The following is a 15,076-nucleotide window of genomic DNA, read 5'->3' as shown; positions in this document are numbered from 1 at the left end:
TCTGATCTTATACCGTAATGCACCGCATACCAGGCATGCGTTCAGATCCTTGTACACACCGCGGTAGAGGATGCAGTCATTAGGGCATGCATGTATCTTCTGCACCTCCAATCCTAGAGGGCATACGACCTTCTTTGTTGCGTATGTACTGTCGGGCAATTCATTATCCTTTGGAAGCTTCTTCTTCAATATTTTCAGTAGCTTCTCAAATCCTTTGTCTGGCACAACATTCTCTGCCTTCCACTGCAGCAATTCCAGTACGGTACTGAGCTTTGTGTTGCCATCTTCGCAATTGGGGTACAACCCTTTTTTGTGATCCTCTAACATGCGATCGAACTTCAGCTTCTCCTTTTGACTTTTGCATTGCGTCCTTGCATCGACAATGACCCGGGGGAGATCATCATCATCGGGCACATCGTCTGGTTCCTCTTGATCTTCAGTAGCTTCGCCCATTGCAGCATCATCGTGCACATCGTCTGGTTCCTCTTGATGTTCAATAGCATCACCGTATTCAGGGGCACATAGTTGTCATCGTACTCTTGTTCTTCGCCGTCTTCCATCATAACCCCTATTTCTCCGTGCCTCGTCCAAACATTATAGTGTGGCATGAAACCCTTGTAAAGCAGGTGGGTGTGAAGGATTTTCCGGTCAGAGTAAGACTTCGTATTCCCACATATAGGGCATGGACAACACATAAAACCATTCTGCTTGTTTGCCTCAGCCACTTCGAGAAAATCATGCACGCCCTTAATGTACTCGGAGGTGTGTCTGTTACCGTACATCCATTGCCGGTTCAACTGCGTGCATTATATATAATTAAGTGTGTCAAAAATCATTACAGAACATCATGAATAGATAACTAAGTGACCAAATTAGTAGAAGTTCATCATCACATTAAAACCAAAGTACATACATAGTTCTCATCTTCAAGCAAAAATCATTACAGAACAACATAAAGCTCTGCAGAGCATCTAAATTAATTAAACCATACATTGAAACTATGTAAAACATTTCAATGCTAAAATAAATGCGATCATAATCGCAACCAAGGTAACAACTGATCCAACGGCATAATGATACCAAGCCTCGGTATGACTGGCATATTTTCTAATATTTCTAATCTTCAAGCGCATTGCATCCATCTTGATCTTGTGATCATCGACGCCATCCGCAACATGCAACTCCAATATCATCTTCTCCTCCTCAATTTTTCTTATTTTTCCTTCAAGAAATTGTTTTCTTCTTCAACTAAATTTAACCTCTCGACAATAGGGTCGGTTGGAATTTCCGGTTCAACAACCTCCTAGATAAATAAAATCTATGTCACGTTGGTCGGCATAATTTTCATAAACAATAAATGAACCAATAGTTATGAAAAGATAATATATACCACATCTGAATCATAGACAGGACGAGGGCCGACGGGGGCGGATACCAAAACCATCGCACTATATAAGATGCAATAATGAAAGTAAGAAAATAATACAAGTATCTATCTAAACATACAAGTAAGAATATTTTTCCTTTTAGAAAGAAGATAAGAACAAGAGGCTCACCACGGTGGTGCCGGCGATGAGATCGGCGCGGGTGATCGACGGCGGTGAAGACGGGTACGGGGCGTGACGGACCGCTAAACCTAGACAAATATTGAGGAAAATGAAGCTTGGAGGTCGAGCTTGGAGAGGAGAAAGCTTAAGTAGTGTGGCTCGGGCATTCCATCGAACACCTTGTGTGCATAGGAGGTGAGCTAGAGCAACACCAAGCCCTCTCCCCCTCGGCGGCCAGAAAAAACAGAGCAGTGTGCTCTGCTCTTACGCGAGGGGGTATATATAGGCACCTAATTTGTCCCGGTTGGTGGCATGAACCGGGACTAAAGGGCAGCCTTTGGTCCCGGTTCGTGGCACCAACCGGGACCAATGTTGGTGGGCCAGGAGCGAGGCCCATTGGTCCCGGTTCGTCCCACCAACCGGGACCAAAAGGTCCAGACGAACCGGGACCAATGGCCCATGTGGCCCGCCCGGCCCCCGGGGCTCACGAACCGGGTCCAATGCCACCATTGGTCCCGGTTCTGGACTGAACCGGGACTAACGGGCTGACCCGGCCTGGACCAATGCCCCCTTTTCTACTAGTGTGATATTCGTCCCCGTCGGTCCTCGCCCGCTTTATGATTCTGATGTGGTAAATCCTCTTTTATAACTATTTGTTGCATTTCGCATTTATGACATATATGGCCATCAAGTTGACATAGAGATATTTTAATCTAGGAGGTATATGAACTGGAATTTGCAACCGACCCTCTTATCGAGAAGTTAAATTTAGTTGAAAAAAATGAGTATTTGAAAGAAAAAAATAAAAGAATTGAAGAAGAGAAGATGACATTGGAGTCGTATGTTGCCGATGTGGTTGATGATCACAAGATGAAGATGAATGCAATGCGCTTGAAGATGGATGCAATGCGCTTGAAGATTAAAAAGATTAGAAAATATGCCATTGATAATGAGGCTTGGTATCATTATGGCGTTGGATCAATTGTTACCTTAGTTGCGATCTTCATCGTATTTGTTATGATGAGGGTAAGTTTCTCTAGTGTTTTGCTTAACAAATGCATACTTAGCTTACTTTCCTCCTAAATGGCATAACTACCTAAGTTAGACAAAAAATGAGCTATACTTAGCTTTCTTTCCTAAAAGATGTCATGATAAACTCTGTTACCTCCAGAATGATATAGACTTACCTTACTTTCCTCCAAAATGACATAATAACCTTAGTAAGCTCCAAAATGACCTATTTACCTAGCTTAGCTCTAAAATGACCTACACTTAGCATTTTTACCTAGCTTAGCAATAAAATGGCATTTTTACCTACCTTAGTTAGAAGAAGAAGAAGAAGATAAAAAAAGGAGAGGAGAAAAATAAAGAGAAGGAAAAATCTTCTTCTTCTTCTTCCTTTTCTTCCTCTTCTTCTTCTTTTTCTAGCTAGTCTTCTTCTTCTTCTTCTTCTTCTTCTTCTTCTTCTTCTTCTTCTTATAACTTGCTTCTTTCCCAATTTGCAGATTTACTTTAGATGAGGAAGCTTGCGTTGATGGAGTCTACTCTTCTCTTTATGCTTCCTTCTTGTTTTGATTTGCTTTAGATGAGGAAGCTTGCTACCTATATATGTTTGGATGGATGAAACCATTGTATGCTTGTTGTTGGATATGTTGGCTATGTATATGTGTTGGATGAAACCATTTGCTATATATATGTGTGTTGGATGATCATATTCATATGGCAGGGATATGATTTGGTATGTATATGTGTTGGTATGCTTGTCGAAAGTATTTTCATGTGTGTGTGTGTGTGTGAAATTCTGTCAAATTGAATGAATTCAAGAAAAAAACAGAAAAACATGGGCTATATAGACTCTTTGCCGTCTGTTGGCGGATGGCAAAGAGCTTTGCCATCAACCAGCAGACGGCAAATATGCCACGTGTCAGCAACCTGTGCAACCTGGGGCAGTAGGCTGGCTATTTGGATGCCTTGCCGTCAGCCAACGACCTCCAAAGAATGTTGATTGTTTGTCAGCCAGCTGACGGCAAAGCTACCAAATAGGCCAGCCCCCCAGGCACTGCCATGTGGCATGCTATGTCATCCGTTGGCAGACGGCAAACAATCAATGTTCTTTGCCGTCAGCTGGCAGACGGCAAATACGCAAAGGTCTTTGTCGTCCGCCAGCTGATGGTAAAGCACACCGTTAACCCCTTAACGGACCTATGCTAACACATGTGCCGTCCAGACTCTTTGCCGTCGGCTAGCAGACGGCAAAGACCTTTGTATCTTTCCGTCAGCCAGCAGACAACAAAGAAGCCTTTGTCGTAGCCTGTTCAACCGGACGTGTTGCCGTCAGCTGGCTGGCGCCATGCGCGCCTTTGCCGTCCGCCATGCGTGCCTTTGCCGTCAGCCATGGCGAACAACAAAATTCCTGATTCCTGTAGTGAATTGGTAGTTCTGATTAGTAGATGTACTTCATTGCGTCATCTGTTCTGTAGTTACTTTGTAAAATTTCAGATAGTACATCCAAAGAATGCATCTTGCCTCATTGTTCTATGACAAATTGGTTATGTAGTCAGTCAATCTTTACAGGATTTGCATCTCAGGAATATATAGTTTGTCAATCGGTTATCTTGTCAGCATTTCTTCACAACTATGATGTTGCATCCCCGTGCTTCTCTTAGCTTGCTCCTCATTGCAGGTCTGCTTGCTGCCATTGGTTTGATGACAGAACTGATGTATGTCACCAACATTGAAAATCTTTCTTCCGACGCCTGGATACATGTGCATTTGCATTCCTTAAGTGAACGATGGCATCAAGAGTGTTGTAGTCTAGGGAAGAGATATCATCTATAATTCGTGGTGTCTTATAAGTATGACCAATAAATCGCAGGCATTTCTATTTTGGTTTTTGTACACTATATTACAACTTGCGCTTTCTGAAGAATTTCAGCCCAAGATGTAGCTGCTTCCCAGGTGACAAGACTTATCATCTTTTTTGGTTTGCTTCTTCTGCTTTGTGTGGTTAATCTATCTGCGTCAGAAAATCATCATGAGGTTCAAGAATCACATTATCCACAACATGATCCATTTCATTTTAGTAAATAACTCCTCAATTGGGATGCTATGTAATTTTTACTTTGGAAATGATGAGGTTATATTCTTAGCATGATTAGTTAAAATATTATTTGCTACACCCTTCTGCTTTAGCTTTGTGCTTACTTTTGATATTAACATATATTCTACTATATTTTATTTAAATTCCAATAATTCTAACGCCATAACAGACAGGCGCGGCAACGCGTGCCATCGATGATCTAGTGTTAAGTAAGGTAGTACTATACGCCAGTGCAGGCTAGAAGTATCTAAAGAAGTGTGCTGTAGAGGCTAGCTAGCAGTTATTTTTTGCTACAGTAGCAGTTACACATGGAAGGAATCATTCTTCATTCTGAGTAGCACACGGCAATATTACCTCAGAAGAAGTAGTATAACTTACTCTCTCCGTCCCGTAATATAAGAACATTTTTGACACTACATAGAATGTTTTATATTACGGGACGGAGGGAGTAGAAAAGAGTAGCACATGGCTATATTACTGAGTAGGTTTTTTAAATAAATGTTCAAGTAGAAAATTTAGGTTTAGTTTTTAACATGGTGTTATTTTATTTAAAACACCTTTGAGGTCGAGGCCGTGCAAATGAAATAGAAATTATGAGTAATTTATGAGTTAAATACCTGAAAATGTGAATTAGTTACATCAAACTAATTTTCATATATATTCAAGTTTGAATTTAAAAAATTAAAGATAAACAGAAACACGCCAATAACATATCTTAAAAAAAGGTTTCGCGTAATGCCTTCTTCATATATAAAATTGCTGTTGAAGAGAAAGCAAAAATATCCTTTTCAAAATTACATGATAAATTTATCAAAACATAGGTGGTTCAATTTTAATTTTTAATGAATTAGTATTGCAATTATACATAATAATTTAGGACATTGATAAGGCGCTGACGTTCGCGCTGGGATGGGTCGCCCCAAACGAATTATTCGCGCTGGGCAGGGGGAACGACCGAACGATTTCATTTGGGCCATGAGCTCTCTCAGCCCGAACACTTCCAGAAACTCATCGCTTATCACGAATGCAACAAAAGCCTAACAAAGATGCCAGCGCGGGCATGTTGCACGAGTGACATAAGAAAAACAGGTCCATTTAGATACTGAAACACGAAAAAAAACAGAAAAACTCTCAAAGAAAAGCTAAAAACTGATTTAAAAACTTTACAAATAAAAGTGCCACAAATTGCCATGGAAATCATAGAAAAATAGCTAATGGAAATAATATAAAATTGCCATGGTCCAATAGAAGATAAACTTGCCATGCTAAGAAAAATAAAATTGCCATGGTTTTAAATAAATTTTGGAAATTGGTCCAAAAATAAGTCGCCATGGTCACAAAATTTGCCATTTTCCATTCAAAAAAATGTCACGATGTAAAAAGTGAATTTGCCATGAGCATAACCTAAAATTTTCCATGGTGACATGAATAGTAATCATGCCATTTTGCAAAAGAAAAAATAAAAACTTTTCATGGTCATAAAAATACGCATTGATGCCAAAAATGTATGATTGCCATGGTGGCCAAAAAATTGGTGCAAAAAATTGTAATGATGGCAGAAAATGATTGCAAGATCATCATGATACATACGAACCAATTCCCACGATGTTCAAAAAAGAATCAACTAAATTGCCATGGTTCAAGAAAGTGAGTATTGCAATGAGAAGAATTCTGGCCATGCGCAATAAGCTAAATTCACCGGTGATATATAAAACTAAATTTGGCATGGTCAATTACAAAATTAAGCAAGATCCATAAACTACATTTACCATGGTCAATTAATTAAATTTGCCATGATTAATTATTAAAAAAAATTCATGCACAAATTCTAAATTAAAAAATGTCATGGTACTTTAATTAAATTTGCCATGTTTTAGTTATGGTTTGCCATGGAAATTACTGGTCGTTTTTCATGGCAAAATTTAAGAATGGTGGCAACTATTTTAAGGATGGCAAGTTTGCCATGTTTTAGAAAAAACTTTCAGAATTTGCCATGTTTTAGTGACCGTTTTTCATGGCAATTTTAGAGATGTCTAAAAAACATGGCAATTTATACATGTGACTTGACTTAAACTTGCCATGTGAAATCTTTAAATTAAAATTTTCATTTATGTAAAAAATAATTTGCCAATGATAAGACAAAAGAATTTTGCCATGGTCTGTAAACTAATCTTGCCATGGTCCATATAGGAAGTTTTCTGTGTTAAACATAAAAAATATTTTTAAATAAAAATGGTGGCAACTATTTGAAGGATGGCAAGTTTGCCACGTTTTATAAAACTTTCAGAATTTGCCATGTTTCCGTGATAGTTTTTCATGGCAAAATTTAAGAATGGTGGCAACTATTTGAAGGATGGCAAGTTTGCCATTTTTAGAAAAAACTTTCAGAATTTGCCATGTTTTAGTGACCATTTTTCATGGCAATTTTAGAGATAACTAAAAAACATGGCAATTTGGACATGTGACTTGACTTAAACTTGCCATGTCAAATCTTTAAAGAAAAAAATTCATTTATGTAAATTTTTTTTTGCCAATGATAAGACAAAAGAATTTTGCCATGGTACTTGAATTAAACTTGCCATGGTCCATAAACTAATCTTACCATGGTCCATAACTAATTTTGCCATGTTAGAGAAAATAAAATTATAATATACATTTGAACAAAAATGATGGCAAAATATTATAAGGGCCGCAAGTTTTCCATGTTTTAGAAAATTAGTAGAATTAGCCATGTTGTAGTGATCGTTTGTCATGGAAAATTTAGAGATGCCTAAAAACATGGCAAAATACATGTGACTTGAGTTAATCTTGCCATGTCAAAGCTTTAAAGAAAATTGTCATTTGTACAAATATATTTGGCAATGATAAGACACAAATTTTTCTATGGGACTTGAATTAAACTTGCCATGAGCCATAAACTAATTTTGCCATGGACCATGTAGTAAGTTTGTAACGTTACAGAAATAAAAAAATACATTTGAAGAAAATCGTGGCAAACTATTTGGAGGATGACAAGTTTGCCATGTTGTAGAAACTTTCAGAAATTGCCATGGCAATTGCTCCAGAAATCCGCCATGACAAGTACTCATAGCAATTCTATCTATCGCAAATTACTCATAGAAAATACTGCCATGGCAACTACTCCAGAATTTTGCCATGGCAGTTACTCTAGAATTTTGCCATGTCAAAAACTCGTAGAGATTCTGTCCATGGCTACTACTCATAGCAAAGTCTGCCATGGCAACTTTCATTCCAACATTCAGTTTGCCATGGTACTTGAAGTAAGTTTGACATGTTGTGGAAATTTCAGAATTTGCCATGTTTTACATTTGTCGTGTTTTTAGCTAAGAGGAATCCTACATTTGCCATGTGGCCATGGTCCCAAAATTTGCCATGGCAAAAGATTGTAGTTGTGTAAACAAAAAAAAAGTGTGATAGCTCAAAAATGAGATCTGAACGTACTATACAAAAATTCAGTTATGTATCAAGGTGGCAAAACATATTTGTGATGTTCTGTAAAATAGCATGGCAATTTTTTATCTGAGAGTTTGTTCTATTTGTATTTATCTTAAGATTATCATGGCAATTTTCTACATGGCACAATCTTTCAGCATTGGAAAATATGATGATAGCATCCTAATTTTTTCATATGGCAAAAATGAAGAAAAGCATCAACTTATACCTGAGGAAAAAAATCTGAAGCTAGTGATAGCGTTGTGGCCACGCTTCTACTCTCCGCCACCCATGCTGCAACTCCACTTTGAGGAATTGCATGCCGGCACACAGGCTCATCGAGTGCGCATTTTCACTGCTATTCCCAGCATCAAGCACAAACGCTGCTTCTCCTCCTCGCCAAGGTGGGACGGCGCAGGAGCTCATGGAGAGCAACTCCTCGACGCGGAGGTTGGCCCCGTGAAGCACAAGCTCGCCGCGCACCGTTGGCCTCGAAGATGAGGTCGAAGCGCCGGTCGGAGGCAGCGTCGCCAGCGCCCCCGCAGGAGGCAGAGCACACCCCGGAGAAGGAGCTGGCGCGTGTGGTGCCGTACTCGAGGCCGCCGCCATGGCCGCGCTCGAAGCCAACGCCATGGGGAGCCGCACCTCGTACTTCGGCAGCCACCGCCAGGGACATCCACGCGCTCAAGCCCCTCCGCCACACGCGAGGCGCTCCCCATCGGCGACGGCGAGCGCGAGCACGGGCCGCGACCGGCGAGAGCAGTTGCATCCAGATCCATCCCCTACGCGCCTCCGCCTCCCGCGGCCCAGCGCCAGTTCGCCGTGAATCGGTCGGACCCGGTGGCTAGCCGCCGACCTCGCCGGAGTTTGTGCTCCGTGGAGAAATCAGGGGGTGGGGGAAGATGAGTGGGGATGGAGACGTGAGGAGAGGAGTGTGGATAGACTGCTGTCGTGGCTCGTGGGGGGAAGGGAGGGGAGGCGTTCGGGAGGAGACATGAATTTTTCGAACGGAGAACAAACATGACTCTCCATGCTCCAAGATTAGTGCCAGAAATCAAACAGCAAAGACATCGTTCGGCCCGAAACGATAAAAACTGGCACGTTCGGGAGTTATCTATTCCGATAATTTAACGTGCAAAGCACATACTACTCCCTCCGGTCCTTTTACTCTGCACATTGGTTTTACCGAAAGTCAAACTTTGCTAAGTTTGACCAAATTTATATTAAAAATTATTAACATCTATAATATTTAATAAATATAATATGAAAATATATTCCAAGATGAATCTAATGATATTTGTGTTGTTATGTGAATGTCTATAATTTTTTATATAAACTTGGTCAAAGTTGGATGAGATTGACTTCAGACAAACCTAATATGCAGAGTAAAAAAGACCGGAGGGAGTACAAATTACTAGTAGTATACTAGAAGGTAACGGGCGCTTCGCTGCGCCATTTTTCAATCATGGGTTCACATTTCCCCCCTTTCACAGGCGTTTTTTCAAATCAACGGGGCATGTTAAAGAACAAATGTTCCCCTACAAAATAGGGCCATGCAAATTCAGATCAAATCATGTGAACCAAATGTACCCGCACTCATTTGTCTTGAAGCTTCAAATAAAAAAAGTAGATAAATGTAAGTGTGTTTCAAGTATGAGTCTGCATATTATTGATGGAAAATCGTAATAATGTTCCTAATAAAACCAGGCAAAGTTTGTAAGCAACCATGTCGTACAGAACATGTCTATTAGGGGTGTATAAGCAACCATGAAAGAAGTCGTCCCCACGTCACAGCATGACAGCCGAACCAACGACGTGTCAATCAGTCAATCAACTATCAAAAGAAGGGTCTGCCAATCAGTCAATCAACTATCAAAAGAAGGGTCTATGGTCAAACAGAGGTAGAGAAGCAGACATTGATCCACAATGAACTATAGCTGCATCTTCCTCTTTTTTTACTCATTTGAATAATCTCCTGATAAATGTCCGACCATTGAGCCATGTACATTTCAACTTGACACATGAATAACTTGCAGCGAGGATTATGTGTGTTACCATAATGTAACAATGAAGCATGTTAAGAGGACGTGGAGTAACTGCACGCGGGCTCAAATGAGCTCGCTATCCTGGGCGTTGAATAGAGCATCTGGATCTGCGCCATTACTTTATACGTCCGCTGGCGGTTTGCTAGATAATGGACACTGTAGTTGAATACTAGTGGGCAGGGGCTGGTGCTCGGCCTTATTTTAACGCGCGGTGCGACGTCCGTTTGTCGCTGACGAGGTGGGCCGTGGATAAGTTTCGGCGTTCTCGTCTGATCCGTCGACCAGGAAGTTGGCTTTTTGTTTGATGGGCCCAGGCGGAAATTGTACGGGTGGTCTGGTTCCTTCGTGACCTCACTTCAGAGCTCGAGGCTGGCGGCGGCGGCGACCCCATGGAGTTCCTGATGCGGCCTATACGCGGGTACTTCTTCCCCCCGCTGTCCTTGCGGTTTATTAGCGACCAGATGTGTGTTTTGAAAAGATTTGGTTTGGCCTCGATCAGATCCACTTTCCTAGAGGTGGTGGGAGCGAGTTTGGTGCCGCCACCAGTACCGGCGGAGCCGACTGTGGTGGCTATGGTGGTGGAGCATCAGGTGGTGGTGGAACAGGTGGTGGCGGCGCAGGAGGCTCGATGGGCAGCGTGGACGCACAGATCTTGGCGGCCAAGGGAGCGTCGGCTGACATGAGGGACAGCTTGCCACCGACCTCGGAGCTGTCAACTGGAAGATGAATCCCCGAGCGCTTGGATGGAGTAGGTTAGTGCTGGATTTGATCTTATGGTTAGCAAAGAAACGTAGTTCTATAGGTAAGAACAAAGTTTGTGAGGATAAAATCCTGCCATTAGCGTCTGCAGTGGCAACGAGACGGGGCAGCTGAGCTGCGGATCGGAATCGGCGGGTATGTGGATCCGTAGCTATCCGACGGTCTGGAATCGATTTTTAGGCTAGATGCTTGGTAGTTGAAGGTTGAGTTTTTCATATGCCAGATCCAATATTAATCAGAAAGTAGGGAAAGTTTGGTGCCATGCGATTTGCTGCAAATGAGACTGCCAAATCAGGTGGAGGTGCCGCAGCAGCATCCCACGGCAGGATCTTTAGGCCTGTTGCGCTGGTGGCGAACAGAAGGGATAACTCGCCTAGTTGCCTTCGACCACCGCCCACCGGGCTCTCCACGGAAGATAATCCCCAGGCCCCGGCTGAAATAAAAGGTGAGGAGAAAGCTCACTGATTCCATCAAGAATGGTGGAATTTTTGAATTTTAGGTTTACATGGATGAGCGGATCATACAGAGATGGTGAATTGCTATGCTTGCCGTGTGCCAACAGTATTTAGATAATTCATGACAGGTGTGTTTGTGTTTGCTGGCTGAGAATTGGTGCTGCCGCATCCAGCAGGACACTGCCCATCTCGCATTAGTGACTTCGAGAAGGCTGTCAGGTGTTTTTATAGAAAAGCCAGCTGATAGTGTGACCGCTCCAGTTCTTGGCAGTGCTTTCGACTCACTTGGCAAGGTGTATGATTTAGACATTTTGCTTTGTACAGTTGGCAATTACTCCGGTATATTTTAGCCGTGTCCTCAGTTCTTGTTATTTCCTGCATTCTCAAGAATTGAAAACATATTGTAGGGTAAAGCTGGTGTTCAGAACAGAAGGTCTTGCCATTGCGAATGCCTGGCTCTGATAAAGACTTTTACAAGCAGAGGACAATGTTTGATACTCCTCTGTAAAGAAATATATTATTTCTTTACAAAGGGAGTACATTAAGCATAGAGAGAGTCATAATCATTCGCTTTCACTAAATTTGGCGAGATAATCCACAGTTAGAGAAGCAGGAGAGAGTTTGAGGCAAGTAACCCGTGGTAGTAATCATACTAGTGGAGGTATTGGCACTAACAATGTACCCAGGTCATTCCATGTGTTGGAGGCCCGCTTACGTCTCTGGGATATTAAATATATTATGTGCAAATCAGGTGCTGATGCTGGCTCTGGGAGGGGTACGAGGGGGCAGAACAAGAGTTGTTGTGTCAACAATGCAGTGACAGGTTGTGAGATCATTCAGATGGACTGACCGAGTGTTGTGAGATCATTGAAATTTTGCTGTAACATTTTGAATTTGCAGGGGATGGGACACCTTGCGATGTGCCTGAAGCCTTGATGCAATATGACCGCAATGAGGTTGCTGGACAATCAGGTTATCATCTGTCATTTCGCTTTGTTCTAAAAATTGAGTTATCTTTGCATTCAGTTAACATAGTTCTTTGCAGACATCCATGAGCATGAGGATGAAGTGGGTAGGGGATTGTGCGTGGTGTCAGGCTGGACGAGGAGTAAGAGTAACCTAAGGTTGCAGATAGGCATGGTCAGGACATCGTGAAGGGTGAGATGGGTGATAAGTTCCGAGGAAAAGCTGGTTTGAAGGATGAAGAGCCAAACGCAAGAGACATGCTACTTTCTATGACAGCATGTTGTCATACACTTCCAGAGAACTTAGCAAGTAAGTTAAGTTTGAGTGTTGTTAGTACACCGTTTGCAATTGTTAACTTGTGTGCCTACCATCGACATGCGCAGGAAGTGGTTCGAGCATATAGGTCTATATCTTGTGGTCCTAGTGGCGCTCTGATCTAAAAAATAATAATCTTGTGGTCCTATCAGGAGAAGACTTCGTGAGGGAGTTCGGACCAAACGGGCTGTTGACAGTGGATTCGTGTGTCGCGGCTGATCATTACAAGGAAGGTCGGATGTTTGATAGTTGGCAGATCAGGTGGCACCACGTCTTTGACTTGCAGTTTGTGGTGAGTGCCCAAGAAATGTCTTACTGTCTTTTGTACAAATCAAAATTTACACTAGCGATCCGGGGTTTTACAACTGGCGCTGATGTATAGCTCGTATAGCCTGGACTACGAACTTATGAATATGATGATGAGCTATGAAGTGCTCGGCTACAAGCTTCAGTAGACAAAATTATTTTATGCAAAGACAATTTGAAAAGACATGTCATTGTTCAACTGATAACCAAGTGAATGGTTGATACATTTTGTAGATGATGTTGCCGGTGCCAATGTACGAGGTCCATAGTGTATGAGGTGATTTTGATGAGGGGGAACAGGGTTGAGCTGCCAGATTTCATGCTTGAAGTGCTCTTTCTGAGGTATGAGTTATAGGGATGTAGTATTTTAGATCCGGTGTCTGCGAGATTGATTATGAAACACGTTGTGTACATTAGACACTGGAGGGGAATGTTAGCTACCATCTCATTTTGTGGTGTGGTAGTGATTCTAAGCCCAGTGTTTGCCACATTGAGCCTAACCTGTATTTTGAGCAAGACATGGCAAGCTAGATTACATCCTAGTCAGCTGGCGTGGAAGTGCTTGTGATCACTCTGTGCTTAGCTATACTATATTTGCATGTAAGGATTGATATGCCACATGTTGAAGGTGGTAAATGAACCAACAGATGATGAATCGTTGGTTTTTAAGATTTGTAAGTGCTCTGTTAAGATTGTAGTGCAGAACTCTGTAAGGTGTTCATTTTGCAATTAATGCTGTTCAGAACCATTTGGAGTTAGCTAAGGATGGTTGTGGTTTTCAATTAGGAGACCTGGACGGTGACTTGGTATTTTGCCAGAATGGCTTCTGATGAGTTCATGTCGTGTTTTGCAAAAGGGAAACTGAAAACTTTCAATAGGTGGTGCGTTTTAACTTTTAAGTACTTATAAGGTTATGCTGATGATGCACTCTGGGGTGTGTGGTTTTGCTGTGCATCATGAGATTTTTGAGTTTCAAACGATGTTCGGCCAATATTAGCATGGTTGTGATTTCCAGTTGTGACTAGATGCTTGTGAAATTGCTACAACAATTGGTATTTTGACGGAATAGCGACGGGAAAACTAAGGGCATGTTTTGCAAACACATGACACATCTAGACATTTGGAAAGGCATAGACAAACGAAAATTCATGGTCTTTTTTTTTACAGTACAGTGCTGACTAGTACTTAGTTTTCAAGGCTGTGATTTAGCCCATGTAAAAGAAAAGTTTGTGATTTAGCAGGTGATGAAAGAGAAGAATCGTGTAGGGTAAGGCTGCTACCTGCAGCTGTGGGCCGCAATAAATGGGATATAATTAAGGCCATTAGTCCAGAATCCTGTGATATCACGGCACAGATCGTGGAAGGACATCCGATCCGGTAGAGGAGCAAGTAACGGCGTCGTAATTATTACCGATCAGATGCGGGCCACAGACCCTGAAAGAAAATAGGGATACTTAAAGAATACATGCGCCTATACACGCTGAGGTGGGAATCTCATAGCTATTCAACGGAATAATCTGCGCTCGGGCTCAGAATAGGACATTCGATGTTAAGACTCATTTACACGCTGACATGCCTCAAAAGCCTTCATCTCCATGCACTATGTGTGCATGAAACATCGCAAAAATATTGGAATCAAGCAGCTCAATTCGATTCCTTAGACCTCAGATGTTCATCCTTAGTTGAATCATGCGGGCTTCCCAGTAGCTTCCATCATTGCCTTTGCTCAGATCATTTTCTCAATCTGCCTCACAATCTGAGGGGAAAAGAAACATCAAACCATGTCCAATGTCACCTTTAGCCATATTTACCAGAAGGGGCCTTCATTTTTTGAGGAGAAAGAAGGGGCCTTTACTAAGGAGCAGTTATTTGTGTTTTCTCCAGCTGTGCATGATACAAGCACAGTTCTATCTTGTATTCTTATATTGCTCCTCAAGGACCATGTCTTATAAGCTTAAAGAGTCGATGCTTACATAGCCTAGTTGAGAAGCCACATCTGAGTTGTTCGGTGCAAAAGCATGTCATTAGGATTTCCCTTGCTGCAGAAATACATCAACTGTGTTCAAAGTGAAGAAAGGATGATGGATGTTGTCTGCTTACTTTGCACTGAAACAGTAACATCAGAAATTG

General features: G+C 41.8%; 2 long non-coding RNA genes across 6 annotated transcripts; one reads left to right on the top strand and one right to left on the bottom strand.

The window, feature by feature from the left end:
• Positions 1 to 3,331: 3,331 nt before the first annotated feature.
• LOC123162036 (uncharacterized) lies at positions 3,332 to 9,088 on the bottom strand. Its single transcript, XR_006480998.1, has 2 exons — positions 8,330 to 9,088; positions 3,332 to 4,563 (listed from the first exon to the last, which is right to left on the bottom strand). It is a non-coding gene; the product is annotated as an uncharacterized lncRNA (long non-coding RNA).
• Positions 9,089 to 10,376: 1,288 nt separating this feature from the next.
• Positions 10,377 to 13,945, top strand: LOC123159870 (uncharacterized). Of its 5 annotated transcripts, XR_006479902.1 has the most exons (7): positions 10,377 to 10,563; positions 10,645 to 12,020; positions 12,111 to 12,182; positions 12,260 to 12,331; positions 12,405 to 12,634; positions 12,793 to 12,932; positions 13,181 to 13,945. It is a non-coding gene; the product is annotated as an uncharacterized lncRNA (long non-coding RNA). The 5 variants fall into 5 exon arrangements; XR_006479901.1 differs by having other exon boundaries at positions 12,111 to 12,331; XR_006479900.1 differs by having other exon boundaries at positions 10,645 to 12,182.
• Positions 13,946 to 15,076: the final 1,131 nt, after the last annotated feature.

The sequence above is a fragment of the Triticum aestivum genome, chromosome 7B, assembly GCF_018294505.1.
Source record: "Triticum aestivum cultivar Chinese Spring chromosome 7B, IWGSC CS RefSeq v2.1, whole genome shotgun sequence".
Classification (NCBI taxonomy): domain Eukaryota; kingdom Viridiplantae; phylum Streptophyta; class Magnoliopsida; order Poales; family Poaceae; genus Triticum; species Triticum aestivum.
This window is presented reverse-complemented; position numbering and strand designations above follow the sequence as displayed.